The following is a 19,333-nucleotide window of genomic DNA, read 5'->3' as shown; positions in this document are numbered from 1 at the left end:
TGCAAAAATCTCTTCCTTTTAATACTGGAGAGAAAAGACAGATTTCCCAATTGTGATACATGCTGTTTCTACTGAGAAATCTCTTAAGAAGTCGTAGAAAGAATAACAACAAGATTCCAAAAAGACTGGACGCAAAGCATGAAATAATATATTTGGCAAAGTTGATCTTCAATTGAAGAATAAAGCAATGGTGAGAATCAGCAAAAATTTTAGGGTACGAATACCGAATTATGGGCATACCTAGAACATCCTATTTTAAGGTTAATTCAAGTCTGAATAGAAGCTGAAATGAGTCACCTAGGCCCACCGGACTCCCACATTCTCATTTCGCATGATGTTGCATTTTTACTAAAGTCTTTCAGGAGGAGTTAAGGGTCTCTAATACCGAGAGATATCCATGGGAATTTGCAGAATATTTATAGAATTTGAACGATTTCTTTTCCCTTCTACAAACTGAAGTCTTGCAATAGCCACACAGACTGAGTCTTTCCCTCATTAAATGTTGGTGGAGATTAATTTTTTTAACTGATATGCTATATAACCAGAAGGAAGTACACATTCCTGTTTTTTCCTCCAGTTTCCTACGGATGAAATGGAGATAATCTTCCAAATCACCCAATGAGCACATCCATAATCACAAGCCTTAATCTTTCTCTTGAGCTCTAGATCAAATTTCCAGCCATTTTCCACACATTCAAAACTGTTTCAGTAAAGCTGAACTCTTCCTCTTCCCTTTCCCGTCAACTGCTTCTCTGCTGAGATGCTCTGTCTTGTTTAATTATGTCATTACACCATAACCACGTGTGCCCATTTTGGGAGTTCCCTTCAGCAGCTTTTTCTTCCTCATCCACTGCATACAGGTACCTAAATCCCGAAAACTCTGTCTTGTGCAACACTTCTGCTCTCAATTATATTCTTGGGTTTGGGTTGTTGTTGTTGTTTTCCATTGGTTGTTTTTGTTTTAGCCTAGACTCCCATAGCTTTCTAGTTAGTCTCACAAACATTTGTCTCTCTGGCCCGTCGCATGCCCATCCTTTCTCAACTAAACATGTAAATCAACTGAGTTCCTTTGCCTCCTCAAAACCTCTGTGGCTTTCTCGTTACGTCCAAGATGGAATCCCAAATCTCTCTCATGGGACTTTTAAATAACCGGTCGCCAATGATCATTCTGGTCTTGCTCCTCTCTCAATAGTGCCGTGTGCCCTACGTTCTCAACAGTTTCCAAATGCACCCTTCACTTGCGTGTCTTGGTATTTTCGCTCTTGTTGGTTCCTCAGTTCCTCTTAAAATCCTTCTCGTCCTTCAAGACCCAATCCAGCTGCCATTGTGCCTTTGAATTATCTAACCTCATGTTAGGAAAAAAATGATTTGGATGCGTATAGTTTATTTGCACATGTACTTGGCCCTTATTGCATTCTCCTTTCATGCTATCTCAAAAGGCGACATAAGGAATTTCAGAGAGCATGGTAATGACATTAGAAAAACATCGGCTGCAATTGCAGCTTTACCCCTTCCTAGCTGCGTGACCTTGGGCAACATACTTGGTTCCAACTGTCTCAGCTTCTTTCCATCATCTCTAAAATGTGGATGATAATGGCTACTCCACATAATTATTATGAGGATTAGAGAAATCTATATGCTTATAAATATCTCCTATAATTTAAATAGTAAGTGTCAAAGAGAAATATTTTCTCTAGATGGTTTTCACCGAACAAACTCCTTTAATATTTTCTCTCTGGAAAAGTAAGAGGCAGGAACTTACAAAATCTGAAACATCAATGCAACAAGATGATGGTCGGAATTGTGTAGATGAATTGGAGAAGTCTCATAGATCATTTAATCCTTAGTACATCCACAAAGACATAGGAACCCATCAGGATACAGAGGAGGGCATGAAGCATATCTTCTCAGAGAGACTGGTATAATTATCATACTTGCTGTCCTATGCCCATTTACTCTTCCCCCTCTTGCCCTTTAGACCATAAGCTCTTTGAGGATATGACTCTTGTCTCTCTCCTTCCTGGGCAACCGCAACGCCCAAGTGGAGTATACTGAAGTTAATAATGTTGAACTGAGTTGAATTAAATTTAACCAAATTGGAGCTTATCAAATCTATGCTAACTAAATATGTGCATTAAAAAGGAAGAAATATGCTGTTTGAGATTCACTTCCTTCCTGCTCTGTTCTAACTCCTTGACCTGCTGCTCTTCATTTCTATTAGCACAAGAACCACCTCATAGGCTCCCTCTCCCTTGTCTTCCATTAGCTTCCATCTGTTGCTTCTGCTTTATGGTATCCTCCCTGGGAAGAGCCGCTCTCCCTAATTATTTCACTTCGGTATCCCCTCCCCCTTTGTGATGGGCATGTTATTTGCGCAGTCTGTAGAGCGTTTCGCTAGCAAAGATGTGTGCACTAGAAAGGAGGCGTGTTTGCCATTCATATTTGTCATTATGCTGAACCTGTGATTGCTTTTCTCATTTTGGCTCTTCCGCGCCTCCTCGATTTGTCTTCCTTTTGCTCCTCTCCTTTCAAAAACAGCCTGACTCTGGTTATAATGGTTTGAATTTGTAACAGATTAGTTGGGCCTTCTGACTTCTGTGCAACTTCACGAGAACGGGGAAATATGCAGGAGGCTTCTCAGCCAGGGGACTTCTGCTTGTTTCCCTCTGTTCCCATCACCAGATATGACCAGGCACTTCCCAAAATGAGTCTACAGCATGTTTGCTGACCCATTAAACCATGTCCTGAAAGCAATCATTGAACTCATCCATCTGGCCTGTCAGTACACATTCCTCTCCTTCCCCCAGTGAAATTAAGAAGATTGAATCCAAGGGTAATTGTAATCTTGTTATCAATAACAGCTCTTTCATAACATATTGCAGTCAAAGCATTATTTCTAACAGCTGAAAAGGTGCTGGTTAATAGGATATATTTTTTGTATCATTTCTCTTAAATCACTGTCTATGAACCACCTGCACCGTCGAATAAGCACACGAAATTCTGATCCCCACACCCAGAAATTCTGATTGAGTGGGTCTGGAGTGAAGCCACGTATCTATCTCTATATTAAACAAATTCTTTAGATGATTCTAAGGCAGGTAGTTTGCAAACAATATATTGGGTAATACTGTTTAGAGGTGTGATAAATATCCACCAGATTTCAAAATAATCTGTAAAATTTAGGAAAAAAAGAAATGCATACAAATGATCATTTGGGGATAAGACAGCAGGTGATGACTGGGTTTTCAGCCAACTGTTTGTCAGATTATGAAGATAAATCAGAGTCTAAAGTTCAAGATTGTGTATAAGAGTATCTGACACAAATCTTTATTTTTTGCACTTTGATACTTCATCCACAACCAGTAATAAGCCATGGCTCCAGGATGAGTGTCTATTGCTATGCAATGAATGAATCCAAAATTTAAAGGCTTAAATCATTATTTCACAGTTTCCATAGTTTGGGAATTCAGCAAAAATTAGGGTGACAAACCATTCTGGTTTGCCTGAGACTCAGGGGATTCCTGGGACATGGGATTTTCAGTGCTAAATCCAGAAAAGTTCTAGGCAAACCAGGATGGGTTGATCACCTTGGGATTACCTAGATGATTCTGGCATAGGTGGTCATAGTCAGGATGTCAGTAGGGTCTACTATCATTTCACGGCTTGACTGAGGCTAGAGGATCTGCTCCTTTTTTTTCAATGTTTATTTTTGAGAATGGGGGGAAGGGCAGTGAGGGGGGGAAAGGGGCAGAGAGAGAGGGAGACAGAGAATCCCAAGCAGGCTCTGCACTGTCAGCACAGAGCCTGATGTGGGGCTTGAACCCATGAACTGTGATAACTTGAGCCGAAATCAAGAGTCGGTCGCTTGACTGACTGAGCCACCCAGCCCCCCCCCCCCCCAAGGATCTGCTTCTAAGATGGCATTCTTACATGGCTATTGGCCAGATGCTTCCATTCCTTGCTGGCTGGCTACTGGCAATAGGACTTCAGTTCCTCACCATGAGTAGATACATGAGTGTGTGTAGAATATGGAAGCTAACTTCACCCAGACTGGGCAATACAAGAGACGGATCAGGGAGGAAGTTTCAGTGCCTTTTTATGACTTAGTCCCCAAGTCACACATCATTACTTCAGTTTTATTCTATTTGTCAGGAAACAATCACTAAATGCAGCCCACGAGGAAGAAAATTATTCTCCACCTCTTACAGAGAGGTGTGCCAGTGAATTTGTGGATACATTTTAGAACTACCACAGCAACCAATGTTTCCTTCAAATTCAAAACCTTTCTGGGAGACGATCTATTCTGGGAGCTATTCTGGGAGACTAGCTATTACTGCCCCATACCACTGAAAGAAGTTCAAGTTAGAATAAAATCATCTCCTGACTTTTCTTTTGGTAGCTGCATTGTAGCTGACCTTTCTGACTTTTAGGAATTATGTTCTTGCTTCTTTAATAAAAAAGAATAAACTTCAATGCTATTTTACTCAAAGAAAGTTCATATTTCTAAGTAAATGCCAGTGAGTGTCCTTCATAGCGGAGGGTAAGATGGAAACTTGTCAAGTTCATAATTAGCTAGGTCAGTGTGTTCACTCAAAGCGGAAAACTGGTGTCCCGAATTTATTGTGTTTCGTTTTTATTTACTTATCTGTCAAATCAGTGGCTAACCAGAGACTGGAAGCCAGACTTTAATAAATTAGCTATGGGGCTTTAGGCAAGTACCTTTCCTGACTACTTAAATATGCATAAAATGAAGAAATTCATCTAACTGTTCTTTAAGGTCCTTTCTAGTTATAATATCAGAAGATATCTGAATCTTGCTAGACCTTATGAGAGAATGGACCAAGACTATTTTTTTTCACTTGTTGAATATGGAAGGGTGAAGCATATATTGGAGTACCAGTCGATTCTACTGACGAGTTAGTATAATATTCCAATTATTCCTTAAGGGTAACACAGTATCTGAGAGATATTACAGTATCTGATGACCTAGATTACAGTATCTGATGAGCAATAGATCATCAAAGTTCTAGGGATATATCATCGCCCAGAAATCAGACCATCTTTGAAAATCAAAGTTCATGAGAAGTGTGACGCATTCATAAACATTCAAAATCTCCCTGGCTATCCAAATCCAGAGACTGCCAAAATCCCAAATATGCAATGTGTAGTCAGCCTCTTTGTCTTTTACCCATTTTCCATGCCACATGTTACAAGCTGACATGTCATATGTTATCAACTCAATTGTTTAATCAAATTCCCTCCGCATCATCCAAGGGAGTCATAATCTTAACAGTAAGCACAAACAGCCTTAAATATTATTTAAATTTCTTCTTCCAATATTTATTTTCCTTCTCCTTTGTACTTACAAAATTTAACTGATTTAGTAAAGTCTAATACAGTTAATCAGGTTTTTTTTTCTTAAAATTATTCCTCTAAAAATCCAATGACTTGTTTTCTGTAATATAAAAAAAGGTTTTGGAGCACCTGGGTGGCTCAGTCAGTTAAGCATCTGACTTTGGCTCAGGTCATGATCTTGCGAGTTCGTGAGTTCAAGCCCCGCATCAGGCTCTGAGCTGTCAGCACAGAGCCTAGAGTCTGCTTCAGATTCTACGTCTCCCTCTCTCTTCTCCTCCCCTGCTCATGCTCTGTCTCTCTCTGTCTCAAAAATAAACACACACACACACACACACACACACACACACACACAGCTTTTCACACATAGAGATATCAATAGTTCAAAATAGTATCCTAAAATCATAAAATAAAAATTCTGATATGTATAATAGGAAATCATTGCATTTAGCAATTCCATTTATTTCACAAAATGCTTTCCCACATATTGCTTTATTTAAATTCTTACAACAAATCTAAAACTGATAAGCCCCATTTCCAAATAAAGAAATAGAGGCTCAAAGGATTTCTCATGTCTCCAAGGTCATACTGTCTAGAGTTAAGAAAATATAGACATGTATTCTAGGCTCACACTCAAATATGCAACTCTTCTGCATCTTTCCAAAATACTAGGTAAACAGTATTTATATCTCATACATAAACACAAGCTCTCATAAAAGCAGGGGAATATAAATTCTCTCACCACAGATAAAGAACAAACAAGTTTGAGTGAACTGTTACCAGGCAGAATAAAATAAGTCAACAGTTACTGACAGAACGTGACACATTCTTTTACCTAATACACAACAAAGGAAGTTCAGAGAAGTCTAGTGTAAGAGCTCTCCAAGCTGGGAAATGCTCCTGGACTCTAATCTCTCCTCTACTGAGTGACATCCTCAGCAGTACACAATGGCCTCTTTTGCCTTAAGCACAGAATAACTCAACACACTAATATCAGTTATCCTCAACATTTGGGAAACATACAGGTACCATACGGCACAGGTACCACATGATGACATTTAACTAAGGCAAATTCGGGGCGCCTGGGTGGTGCAGTCGGTTAAGCGTCCGACTTCAGCCAGGTCACGATCTCGCGGTTCGTGAGTTCGAGCCCCGCGTCAGGCTCTGGGCTGATGGCTCGGAGCCTGGAGCCTGTTTCCGATTCTGTGTCTCCCTCTCTCTCTGCCCCTCCCCTGTTCATGCTCTGTCTCTCTCTGTCCCAAAAATAAATAAACGTTGGAAAAAAAAAATTTAACTAAGGCAAATTCAAATATGCAAGGTCACAAAAAGATAATAATTTTAATAAAAGTAATTTTTAAAAATAAATGTTTATTTTTTCTAGTTTTTATTTATTTTTAATGTTTATTTATTTTTGAGAGAGAGAGAGAGAGAGAGAACAAGTGGGGGAGGCAGAGAGAGGAGACACAGAATCCAAAGTCGGCTCCAGGCTCTGAGCTGTCAGCAAAGAGCCCGATGTGGGGCTCAAACTCACGGACTGTGAGGTCATGACCTGAGCCAAAATTGGATGCTCAACCAACTGAGCCACCCAGGCACCCCACTAAGGTTTTATTTAAATTCCAGTTAGCTAACCTACAAGCTAATTTTAATTCCAGATGTACAATATAGTGATTCAACACTTCCATACAATACCTGATACTCATCACAACAAGTGCCCTCCTTGATCCCCATCACTTATTTTACTCATCCAACCACCCACTTCCGCTCTGTAACCATCAGTTTGTTCTCTACAATTAAGAGTCTGTTTCTTGGTTTGCCTCTCTCTCTCTTTTCCTTTTGCTCATTTGTTTTGTTTCTTAAATTCTACACATGAGTGAAATCATATGGTATTTGTCTTTCTCTGACTTGCTTGTTTCACTTAGCAAAATACTCTAGCTGCATCCATGTTGTTACAAATAGCAAGAATTTATTCTTTTTTACGGCTGAGTAATATTCTATTGTATATGTATACCACATCTTCTCTATCCATTCATCATTCAGTGGACACTTGGGCTATTTCTGTATCTTGGCTATTGTATATAATGTTGCTATAAATATTGTGGTATGTGCATCCCTTTGAATTAGTATTTTTGTATTCTTAGGGTAAATACTTAGTGCACCTGCTGGATCGTGGGTTTTTTTTTTTTAATTTTTGTAATGTTTATTTATTTTTGATAGAGAGAAAGAGTGTGAACAGGGGAGTAGCAGAGAGAGAGGGAGACACAGAATCTGAAGCAGACTCCAGGCTCTGAACTATCAGTACAGAGACCGACGTGGGGCTCAAACTCACAAACTGCAAGATCATGACCTGAGCCGAAGTCGGACACTCAACCGACTGAGCCACCCAGGCACCCCTCAGGGGTTTTTTAATGTTCACTTGCTTATTTTGAGAGAGTGGGTACAAGTAGGGGAGGGGCAGAGATAGAGGGAGAGAGAATCCCAAGCAGGTTCTGCCCTGTCAGTGCAGAGCCCAATGCAGGGCTCAATCTCACAAACTCTGAGATCATGATCTGAGCCGAAATCAAGAGTCAGACACTTAACTGACTGAGACAACCAGGTGCCCCTGAACCAGGTGGGTTCATTTAAAAATTTTTGAGGAACCACCATACTATTTACCACGGTGGCTGCACCAATTTGATTCCCACCAACAGTTCCCCTTTCTCCACATCCTCTCCAGCACCTGTTGTTTCTTCATATTATTGATTTTAGCCATTCTGGCAGGGATATCTCACTGTACTTTTGATTTGTACTTTTGATTTGTATTTCCCTGATTACAGTGATTTTGAGCATCTTCTCATGTGTCTGTTAGTCCCCTGTATGTCTTCTTCAGAAAAATGTCTATTCATGTCTTCTGCCTGTTTTTAATTGGATTATTTGGGGGGGGTTTGGTGTTGAGTTTTGTAACTTCTTTATGTATTTTGGATACTAACCCTTTACCAGATGTGTCATTTTCAAACAACTTCTTCCATTCTGTATGTTGCCTTTTAGTTTTGTTGATTGTTTCTTTCCCTATGCAGAAGCTTTTCATTTTGACGAAGTCCCAATAGTTTATTTTTGCTTTTGTTTCCCTTGCCTCAGGACACATGCCCAGATGAATGTTGTTACAGCTGAAATGTTAAAGAAGTTATTGCCTGTGTTCTCCTCTATGATGTTTATGGTTTCAAGTCTCACCTTCAGGTCTTTAATCGATTTTGAATTTATTTTTGTGTGTGGTGTAAGAAAGTGGTCAGTTTCATTCTTTTGCATGTTGCTGTCCAGTATTCCCAGCACCATTTGTTGAAGAGAATTCTTCCCATTGGATATTCTTTCCTGCTTTGTCAAAGATTAATTGACCATATAATTATGAAATCATTTCTGGATTTTCTATTTTGTTCTATTGATCTGTGTCTATTTTGGGGTCCATACCATACTGTCTTGGTCAGTACAGCTTTGTAATATAACTTGAAGTCTGGAACTGTGGTGCCTCCAGCTTTGTTTTTCTTTTTCAGGGTTGCTTTGTCTTTTGGGGGTCTTTTGTGGTTCCACGCAAATTTTAGGATTGTTTGTGCCAGCTCTGTGAAAAATGCTGTTAGTATTTTGATAGGGATTGCATTAAATCTGTAGATTGTTTTGGGTAGTATAGACATTTTGACAATACTTGTGCTTCCAGTCCATGAGCCTGGATGTCTTTCCATTTCTTTATGTCACGTTCAATTTCTTTCGTGTTTTATAGTTTTCAGAGTAAGGGTCTTTCACCTCTTTTGTTGGGTATATTTTATCTTATGGTTTTTGGCGCGGTTGTAAATGGGATTGAATCCTTAATTTCTTTTTCTATTGTTTCATTAGTGGTATATAGAAATGCTACAGATTTCTGTACGTTGATTTTATATCCTGTGACTTTACTGAATTTGTTTATTAGCTCTGGCAGTTTTTTGGTGGAGTCTTTCAGGTTTTCTATATAGAGTGTCATAGCATCTGCAAATAGTGAAAGTATGACTTCTTCCTTGCCAATTTAGGTGCCATTTATTTCTTTTTGTTGTCTAATTGCTGTGGCTAGGACTTCCAGGACTATGTTGAATAGAAATGGTGAGAGTGGATATCCCTTGTTCCTGACCATAAAAAACTCTCAGATTTTCCCCAGTGAGAATGATATTAGCTGTGGAGTTTTATACATGCTTATTTTGTGTTGAGCTATGTTCCCCCTAACCCTCCTTTGTTGTGGGTTTTTATCATAATTGGATGTTATGTCCAATGCTTTTTTCTGCATCTATTGAAATGATCATATAGTTCCTACCCTTTCTTTTATTAATGTGGTATATATCACATTGATTGGTTTGTTGTTCTTTTTCTAGCTCCCTTAGGTGTAAGTTTAGGTTGTCTGTTGAGATTTTTCTTGCTTCTTGAGGTAGACCTGGATTGTTATATACTCCCTCTTAGTGCCACTTTTGTGGCATCCCAAAGGTTTTGGACTGTTATGTTTTCATTTTCACTTGTCTCTATGTATTTTTTTTATTCTTTGTTTTTCTGGTTGACCCATTCATTGTTTAGTAGCATGCTACTTAGCCTCCATGTACTTCATGTACTCCATGTCAAATTTTTTTCTTGCTGTTGACTTCTAGTTTCATAGCATTGTGGTCAGAAAAGGTGCCTGGTATGATTTCAATCTTTTGCATTCATTGAGGCCTGTCTTGTGACCTAATATGTAATCTATTCTGGAGAATGTTCCGTGTGCACTTGAACAGAATGTGTATTCTGCTGTTTTAGGATGGACTGTTCTGAATATATCTGTTGAGTCCATCTGGTCCAGTGTGTTATTCAAAGCCATTGTTTCCTTATTGATTTTCTGCATAGACAATCTGTCCATTCATATAAGTCAGTGTTAAAGTTCCCTACTATTTCTGTATTATTATCAATGAGTTTCTTTATGTTAGTTATTGTTTTATAGATTTGGGCTCTTCCAAGTTGGATGCATAAACATTTACAATTGTTAGATCCTTTTGTTGGATTGGCCCCTTTATGATTATATAATGCTCTTCTTTGTTTCTTGTTACAGTCTCTGTTTTAAAATCTAGTTTGTCTGTTACAAGTATTGCAAGTACTTTGGCTTTCTTTTGCCATCCATTTGCATGATAAATGTTTCTCTACCCCTTCTCTTTCAATCTTCAGGTGTCTTTAGGTCTAAAATGAGTCTCTTGTAGGCAGCATATAGATGGTGTTTTTTTTTTTTTGTTTTGTTTTGTTTTTTATCCATTCTGACACCATTTGTCTTTTGATTGGGGTGTTTAGTCATTCACATTCAAAATAATTACTGATACTTATTTATTACCATTTTATTACTTGTTTTGTAATCATTTCCGGAGATTTTCTCTGATCCTCTTGTCTTTGTCACTTATGATCTTTCCACTCACAGAGTCCCCTTTAATATTTCTTGCAGGGCTGGCTTAGCGGTCACAAGCTCCTTTAGTTTTTGTTTGTTTGGGAAACCGTCTCTCCTACTCTGAATGACAGCTTTGCTGGATGGAGTGGTCTTGGCTGCAGATTTTTCCTGTCCGGCACTTTGAATATATCATGACATTCTCATAGTATTATAACAAAGGCATCAATAACAGTCACTCAATAACATGTCTCCTACTCTTGAAAGTAATGGCCTTATGAAGAAGAGGTCCTGTAGAGCCCAGGGCCTGGCACTTCAGGGAGTGTCTCCTGTGTGTGCTGCATGCTCTCTGCTGTTGTGTTTTGGCTGGTTTTTTATTATGCATCAAGCCGGTTGTCTACAGAGGTCCTCCTTGCCTGCTGGGCGCAGTGCTTGGTCCTTGGCCTGACAATTGTGAGTTTTAGCTAGTTGCTCTGTTCTGCTCACGAAATGAGACCTGACGCCGACTCCATGAAAACAGAGGCCCCGCGGAACTCTCTGGTCAGGAGATGTGGTCTGGGCAGGCTTTGTGTCGGTCTTCTGGAGGAGGGGCCCGCCACACTGGGACTGAGGCAAAACTGAGAAGGGCAGTCCTGCCAGGGCACAGAGGGGTTGGACTTGGTGTAAGCAAGTTAGGCAGCCAATGTAGGTGCTTCACTGCTTTGTGGCTCTCTGCCTACGCCGAGGGCAGGACAGAGAAATGGCACTGGCCAGCTCCTTTGTTTCTGGACTGGCCTCTCCTGGAAGGCTGCCTCTCAGGGACGTGCTCTGAGAAGAGCAAATAATCTCTCCCACAGTGTGCACCGAGTGTTCTTCAGATCACTGTTTCCACCCTGTCTGCTCCCGGGTTGTTTGCCTGCCTTCTCTCCAGGAGCAGTGCGGTGCCCCTGGGGCTCTATCCCAGCCGAGCCTGTTGACCTTTAACACTCCAGGCTTTAAGCTCCCTTGGTTCCAAGAACTCATAAAATCAAGCCCCTCTCTTTTTGCAAGCCAATGACTTTGGGAAATGTTCTCCTTGCGCGTTCCCCTGTGCGCCCCTCTCTCTCTTACCTTTCTCTGTGCCCGTGACTCCCTCCCCTCCACAGCACCCAAGATCCATTTCTTCTCTCAACCACATCTCTGCACTCCCTACTTCTTGGATGTGGCCTCTTCTCACCCTTTAGTTGTGGAATTTGTTCTGCTGGACCTCAGGTTGAATTCTGGGGGTATTTAGGATGATTTGATAGTTGTCTAGTGTGTTTGTGGGAAGAGATGAGCCTAGAGTCCTCCTACTCCACCACCATTTTAGGACTTGTCCCCAAAATGAACATGTTTAGACCTCATGGTTCTAACCACAATCCAACCACTTCATTGAATAAGAAAGCCAAGGAAACAGAAACTTAATTCAAGGCTTGAGGGAAAAGCTGGCTGTGCAATGGACTTATTAGGACAATGCAGTGTGCATCAACTCAGAGAAGTAGTCTTCTAGAATAGTTGTAACTACATGCGAGTTTTGTCATAAACCATGACCTTGGAGCCTAAATACAGAGGATGAGAAGAAGCAGCGGGAGAAGGAGATAGGCAAAAGTTGGCAAGGACTGAATCTGGAGTCCAGCTAAGCTGGACTCTACGAAACAAATCCAACCTGGTCTCATAAACAACGTAGAGGTAACCCAGGTATCCCAGATGGATAATGGATGGACACTCATAAAGAAGACCTGACCCTGATAACGAACAGACACATGTGGCTGTGTCTTCCAGCACCAAAGCAGATACAGAAAGACAGTCAGCTAACTTCCTCTTTACTAGACAAAGTATAAGAAAGGAACATTAGTGGCTCAGTCAGTTAAGTATCTGACTCTTGATTTCAGCTCAGGTCGTGATCTCACAGTTTGTGAGATCAAGCCCTGAGTTGGGCTCTGCACTGACAGCATGGAGCTTACTTGGGATTCTCTCTCCCCCACCCCTCAAAATAAATAAATAAACATTTAAGAAAAAAAAGAAAAAAAAAGAAAGAAAGGAACATACTGAGTCACACAGGAAGGCTCCAAAAAGACTGCAAAGATCAAGGAGTTGTGTTTTCAAAGGCTTTTCCATAAGATCTCTTGCATGCTCCTCTCTGTACCCCCACCTCTGTCCTATTCCCCTTTGCTATCTTGAAAAGACAATCATTGCATTAAGTGATTAAGTGCTCCTTTTCTTCTGACTCATAGTTCATAACACCACAGCTTGAATTTCAATTAGCTTTCTTTCTTTCTTTTTTTTTTTTTTTCCTGCGTGAAAGGAAAGAAAAAAAGAAAACCAGACCTTGGAGAACAGGGTTGTTGGGAAGCATTTTCAATACCCAAATGCAATTTTACATCAGGCAAAATTATGGTAAGAGGGTGAACAGACTTGAGATTCAACTGTTCCTCAAATGAGCAGTTGTTATGCAAATTCCCTGCTTGACATCTTCTGTCAAACTGGATAAGTGTGCTATATGGAAATATTATTTGTAGTTAGAAACCTTAGCTCCCAGTTCCAGCTGGAAGGCTACTAGCTGTGAAACTTTGGGTAAATTGCAAACACTTCCTAAAACCTTGCTTCCTCATTTATAAAATGGAAAAATATTAGTAACCAGCATTGCAAGCTGGTTATGAGTATTAAGTGAATTTTCTATATGGAGCTGCTTTATAAACCATAAAACATCAAGTAGGAAAGACAAATATGATTAGTGGTAGAAGTTAAGGACGCCCAAGATGGGCTGCCTGAGTTAAAAAAGTGGTTCCATTACCTCCTACGATTTAGCAATAACTTGACCTCTCGGGGCCTCCATTTCGCTACTGGACCATGCAGATGTCATGGTGCTGATTCACTAAGTATTTAGCCTAGTGCCTGCAAGCGTGACTTGAATGTCTACTACTATTCTTATGTAACTCTTATTGATGTTTTGTTACCAGAATGACAGCAATGTGAATGGAGAGATAAACAGCAGAAAGAAAATGATGGCCCTACCCAAAGGAAAGTCTCTCTTAAGAAATAAAATAGGGTGTGGAAATAATCCTATAGACTCACAGTTCAAAAGTAATTCCCGATTATTTATAAGCACTGCTTTGCCAGACGGAAGGAGGGAGTGTTCTCCAGGTAGAACAGAGCCCAGTTCGTTAACACACCAATTGTTCTGCATCTTTTTCCCAGGAGTGTGTCCAGATACCTACTTTGAGAATTGCCCATGGCCACCAGGGGAGGAGAGACCATATGAGTCTCAGGTAGGATTGATGAGGGCCCTTAACAATCAGGGAAAGATGCTTCATGATATTCAGCAAGGGATGGGAAAGCTGGCCCTATTTAGGAATTCACTCTTTATAAGAAACAAAACAAAATTCAAAAAGGCAAAGCCAGCACGTATGTAGAGGCTCCCATAGTGTTAGGTCATTTCTTCAGACTTAGAAATGATCACAGTGTTTGCCTCAGATCATGAAGCAACCACCCTTCTCCCACTACTGAAAATAAGGCCGTGGGCATGATTTCTCCAGCATGTCCCCTTCTGTCTTTCAGGATCTTCCATTTAACATCAATCTTAATCCCAGAGGAAAACAACAAGGCGTGAGAGATGGGGACAACAGAAAAAGCAGCAATAGCTATAATATTTTCATTTATCATGCTCTGTGAAATGCCTGCACTAAGTATTTTATGCCCATTATCTCATTTAATCCTCCTTAGTATCTTGTGGAAACAGGACTATAGAAAGAAACTAAGGTTTGCAGAAATAAGCAACTTGTCCAAGGTCTTACAGCTAGAAGATATTGAATCTGGGATCCAAGCCTAGTTCCACCAGACTCCAGAAAAACTACCTTACACCCACATGTTGTATCGAAGTTAGGAAAAGTCTTTATTTCTCATACCCAAGAGGCTAACACAGGGGCTGTTCTGGGTAGTGAATCGGTGACTTCTGTGTCACACCCACTGTTGCACAAATTTGTTGAATGAATAAGTACATATGGGAATTTGCTTTTTTGTTGCTCGTGGTGTTTTGAATGGATAACATGGAAAAAATCATAAATAGGGAAACTAAGTCCCTTTTCTGAGAAGAGCTTAAAATCCAAAGATACAAAACGAACATTCGGGGAAGAGGAGTCATATGGAAAGGTAAGGCCTTGCTTGCTACAGACAAGAGTCACCTGCTGTCACCTATGACCTGAGCGACTTGCTGAAATGGGTGGCCTGCCCCCCAGCAGCACCAGGGGAGACACAGGTCTTTTTGGTAGTGGCCAAGACACACGTGATATGGAGGGGCTGTTGATGTTGCTTTCCCCTGCAATTGACCACAATGCAGGGAGAGAGTATCATTAATAGTCATCAGCATAAGGCTTACAGGTGCTACAGCAGGTGTTGCCTGGCAGGAAAACTGGCAGCATCGAACACACACCGGGAGGTCATTTTCATCCTGGGACAATTCTCAGAAGACGTCCAGCCTAATTCAAAATGTGTTCATTCTCCCAGCCTTCACATGTAATGAGATCTTCACTGCATTGGACTCACTCAGGAGTCAGGGAGCCCCCCATCTGCTCCCAATACCCCACACCCTGCCCCCATCAAAACCTCTACCCCACTTCATTCTGTTTGTTTACATGTATTCTTCATGCACTCTATTGTCAGTTTTTTGAAGACAGGAGGCATGTTTCATTCATCTCTAGCAAGAAGCACATGATACTGGCTTAGTGATTATTGAATGAATGAGTGAATAAATGAATGAATGAACCAACAGATGGATGGATGGATGGATGGATGGATGGGTGGATGGGTGGGTGGATAGGTGGAAGGGATAGCCTAATAGGTACAATTGTTCAATCAACTTTGACCCTCAACAATAACTTTGGCAGCCATTTCCTTTCACATGAATATGGCCTTTGCCTTTGGAAAACTTTTTTTTTTTTTGTAATTATTTTACAATGTGTTTGCATACCCAAAACCCGACTTAATTCCCAAAACAGTCCTTTGTGACACCTAGGGAAAAATGTGACCCACCCGCTTCAAAAATGAAAATGAGGAAAACAGTTCACAAAGGATATGTGACTTTCCCAATGTCAAGCAGTAAGTATGTGGCAGACTTGGATTCTAATCTAGGTTTCCTGATAACTGCCATGTGGGCTCTTCCCACCAATACATCACCCTACCCCCACACACATTATTTCCTTGCTTCTAGAGAAGTGGCTCTCACTCAGGATGGGCTCTACTCTCTGTGACCACCAACCAAGAAGTCAAGCTGGGCAGACTTCTATATACTTATAGCACAAAACACAGACTCCTTAAGCTCTCCTGTCCATTTATTCTTTACTGACTACAAGATGAAACTACCATTTCTATTCCCCTAGAACTGGTGACTAGAGACCAGAGCTGAGGACAGAACGCCAGTAACTGTTCCACATTATACTGAGATTCTCCAGTGGTGGGGGCCAGGCTATCCCCTGTAGGGGAAGGGAAAGAGGTGTTCTCTACTGTCCACAGCCAAGTGCCTTAGTAAAGATCGGAGGTTGACTGCAAGTAGAAGAAAATGGCTTTCAGTAGCCATTTGTTCATCCAATATAAACAGAAATCACACACAACATGGTGTTTAACCAAGGGACCCTCCTTCTCTATGAAGGAGGTCCTGGGATGTACCCATAACCATGGGATCCAGTGGTCATATCACATATTGAATTATCCAGAAAACAGTCAGCTTGACATTGCATTGGAATGATCTGCCTCCCCACTTCCTATTTCCCTGGTCATAAGCCTGGCATATAATGATAGCAAAGGAAACTTTGAATGAGATATTAAAGTTTAAAATGTATTTCCTTTTAATAACTGAAAGTCTCTGGGAAATTATGGAATCTGACCCAGATGAACTAAGGGATCTATCTAGAGTGAAGGGAGATTTGGCATAGAACGATTGGGAAAGTAACTGTAGAAAAATAACATCATTTCATGTTTGTACCTTTCTTAATTGAGAGTGCTTAATAAACTGGCTGCATTTGTTGTTTCTATCCATTTTCAGCAAGGCCCATTCTGTGAGGACACAGATGTTGCACCCACACTGTACAATTTAGTGTCCAGAGATCGACACTTTCCAAAGGTTTCTTTTTCTCTGATGGCTGCAGAATTACTCCCATCCCCAAGGGGTTTCTGAGCCTGGATTGCAATTATTAAGAGCCCTCTCTGCCATACCCACCCTCTCTCCCTCCATAAAAGAACCCTCTTCCCTATTGTCTTCCTCATTTGCAATTCATTCTCCTACTCACCACAGCTTTGTCTGGAGGAAAGAGTGCCTGGCCTCTTTCTCTGTAATTCTCTCTCTCTTCAATTATAGGAGAGCGAAGCTGCAGCTGACTCACTTCAAAGATTCACCCTATTAAAAAAAATAAATAAATAAAGTCATTGATTGGAAAACACTTTCAATAAAGTGTCCTAAATATACTTAACTGCTCTTTCATTTTAAATTAATACAGGGAGGTACAGGGGGGAAAAACTAATTGAGCTTTAACAATATACCTTTGAAAGGTTGGCAATTTTTAAGTGGCTTTGTATTGCTGAAGACTTTGGAAATCTCCTGGAATGGGAATTCATTTGTTTGCTATTATTTTCCACCTTAGAGAGAATAGCACTATATACATATATATGTATAGTGCAATATATATATAGTATATGTATATATGCATGTATGTATATATAGACAAATTATATCCCAAATGAGGAATTTTTACATTGTATTATATATGTAACACACACATATTTGTAATACATGCACACACTCTTCACAAGAAGAATACATAATCTTTGAGCAATCTTTCACCAAAGAAGCCTAGAAGAAATAATACACATATACTTGGACTTCCCTTCTGTCACTATGAATGAACTGCCCATGCTTCTACCTACAGCCAGCCCCCTAATTCACACAGCATCCCATCTCCCCTCTCCTACAAGGACATATAACCTGCCTCTCTCTTTCATCATCCATTTTGCATCTCCGCTGTATTTTCCCTATCAGCATAAAGCACCTTGCTACTTCTCCAACTTAAGAGATAATGATAATAAACTTGTTTTTAGTCCCTCTTCTCCTCCAGCTGCAGTCCCATGTCTGCTCCCCTTTATAATAAAACTCCTTGCAAGTTGTCTCTCTATTCAACTTTTTTAATATAAGATGATATATTTTTAATGTAATGAGAAAAATAAAATCCCTATTTTATCACAAATTTATGTTGCTTGGTAGTCACACCTAATGGCAGGTATACAGATTGATGTAACTTTAAGAAAGAGTTCATATACATTTCTATCACATGAAACAAATTATACATAAATTTTGAGATTCACTGAAGAATATCTAAATACATAAAAGAGTACAATGTTATTAGATTGGAATCACCAATAATGTAATAATTTCAATTATCTACAAACTCATTCTTAGATTCCATCAACACCAGCTAAAATCCCAAATACTTCATTCTTATGTGTTGTGAACCTTGACAAGCTGTTTTTTAGAATATTTAACAAAACCATAATTTGCTGATTTGAATTTTCTAATAAAGATACACATATATAACATACATATATACCATATGACACAACATGATCACTTTGCTGACATGTTTGCAATAGAAACTTTGCTAATCCTAAATCATGAAATTATGTTTTCTCACAGAAGTTTTGTTTTGTTTTTTTTTCAATTTTCTTACCCCATCCTTTCCTAAACTCATTCCACTGAGGCTTTTGCTGCTAAAACTCCACTGAAGCTGCTCATGTCAAGGTCACCAGTCACTTCCATGTTGCTGAAGCCTAGGTTAAGTGTTCTCACCTTAATTGATATATCAGCATCCACCTCACGCAGTCAGAGTGGCCAAAATGAACAAATCAGGAGACTATAGATGCTGGAGAGGATGTGAAGAAACGGGAACCCTCTTGCACTGTTGGTGGGAATGCAAATTGGTGCAGCCACTCTGGAAAACAGTGTGGAGGTTCCTCAAAAAATTAAAAATAGACCTACCCTATGACCCAGCAATAGCACTGCTAGGAATTTACCCAAGGGATACAGGAATACTGATGCATAGGGGCACTTGTACCCCAATGTTTATAGTAGCACTCTCAACAATAGCCAAATTATGGAAAGAGCCTAAATGTCCATCAACTGATGATAGAGATAAAGAAATTGTGGTTTATATACACAATGGAGTACTATGTGGCAATGAGAAAGAATGAAATATGGCCCTTTGTAGCAACGTGGATGGAACTGGAAAGTGTGATGCTAAGTGAAATAAGCCATACAGAGAAAGACAGATACCATATGTTTTCCCTCTTATGTGGATCCTGAGAAACTTAACAGAAACCCATGGGGGAGGAGAAGGAAAAAAAAAAAGAGGTTAGCGTGGGAGACAGCCAAAGCATAAGAGACTCTTAAAAACTGAGAACAAACTGAGGGTTGATGGGGGGTGGGAGGGAGGGGAGGGTGGGTGATGGGTATTGAGGAGGGCACCTTTTGGGATGAGCACTGGGTGTTGTATGGAAACCAATTTGACAATAAACTTCATATATTGAAAAAAAAAGATATATCAGCATCATTTA

This window comes from Lynx rufus, unplaced genomic scaffold (genome assembly GCF_022079265.1).
Source record: "Lynx rufus isolate CCGP_SWC_20201006 ecotype Redwood Valley unplaced genomic scaffold, mLynRuf1.p SCAF_3, whole genome shotgun sequence".
NCBI lineage: Eukaryota > Metazoa > Chordata > Mammalia > Carnivora > Felidae > Lynx > Lynx rufus.
The sequence above is the reverse complement of the archived record's forward strand: the minus strand, read 5'-3'. Positions refer to the sequence as shown.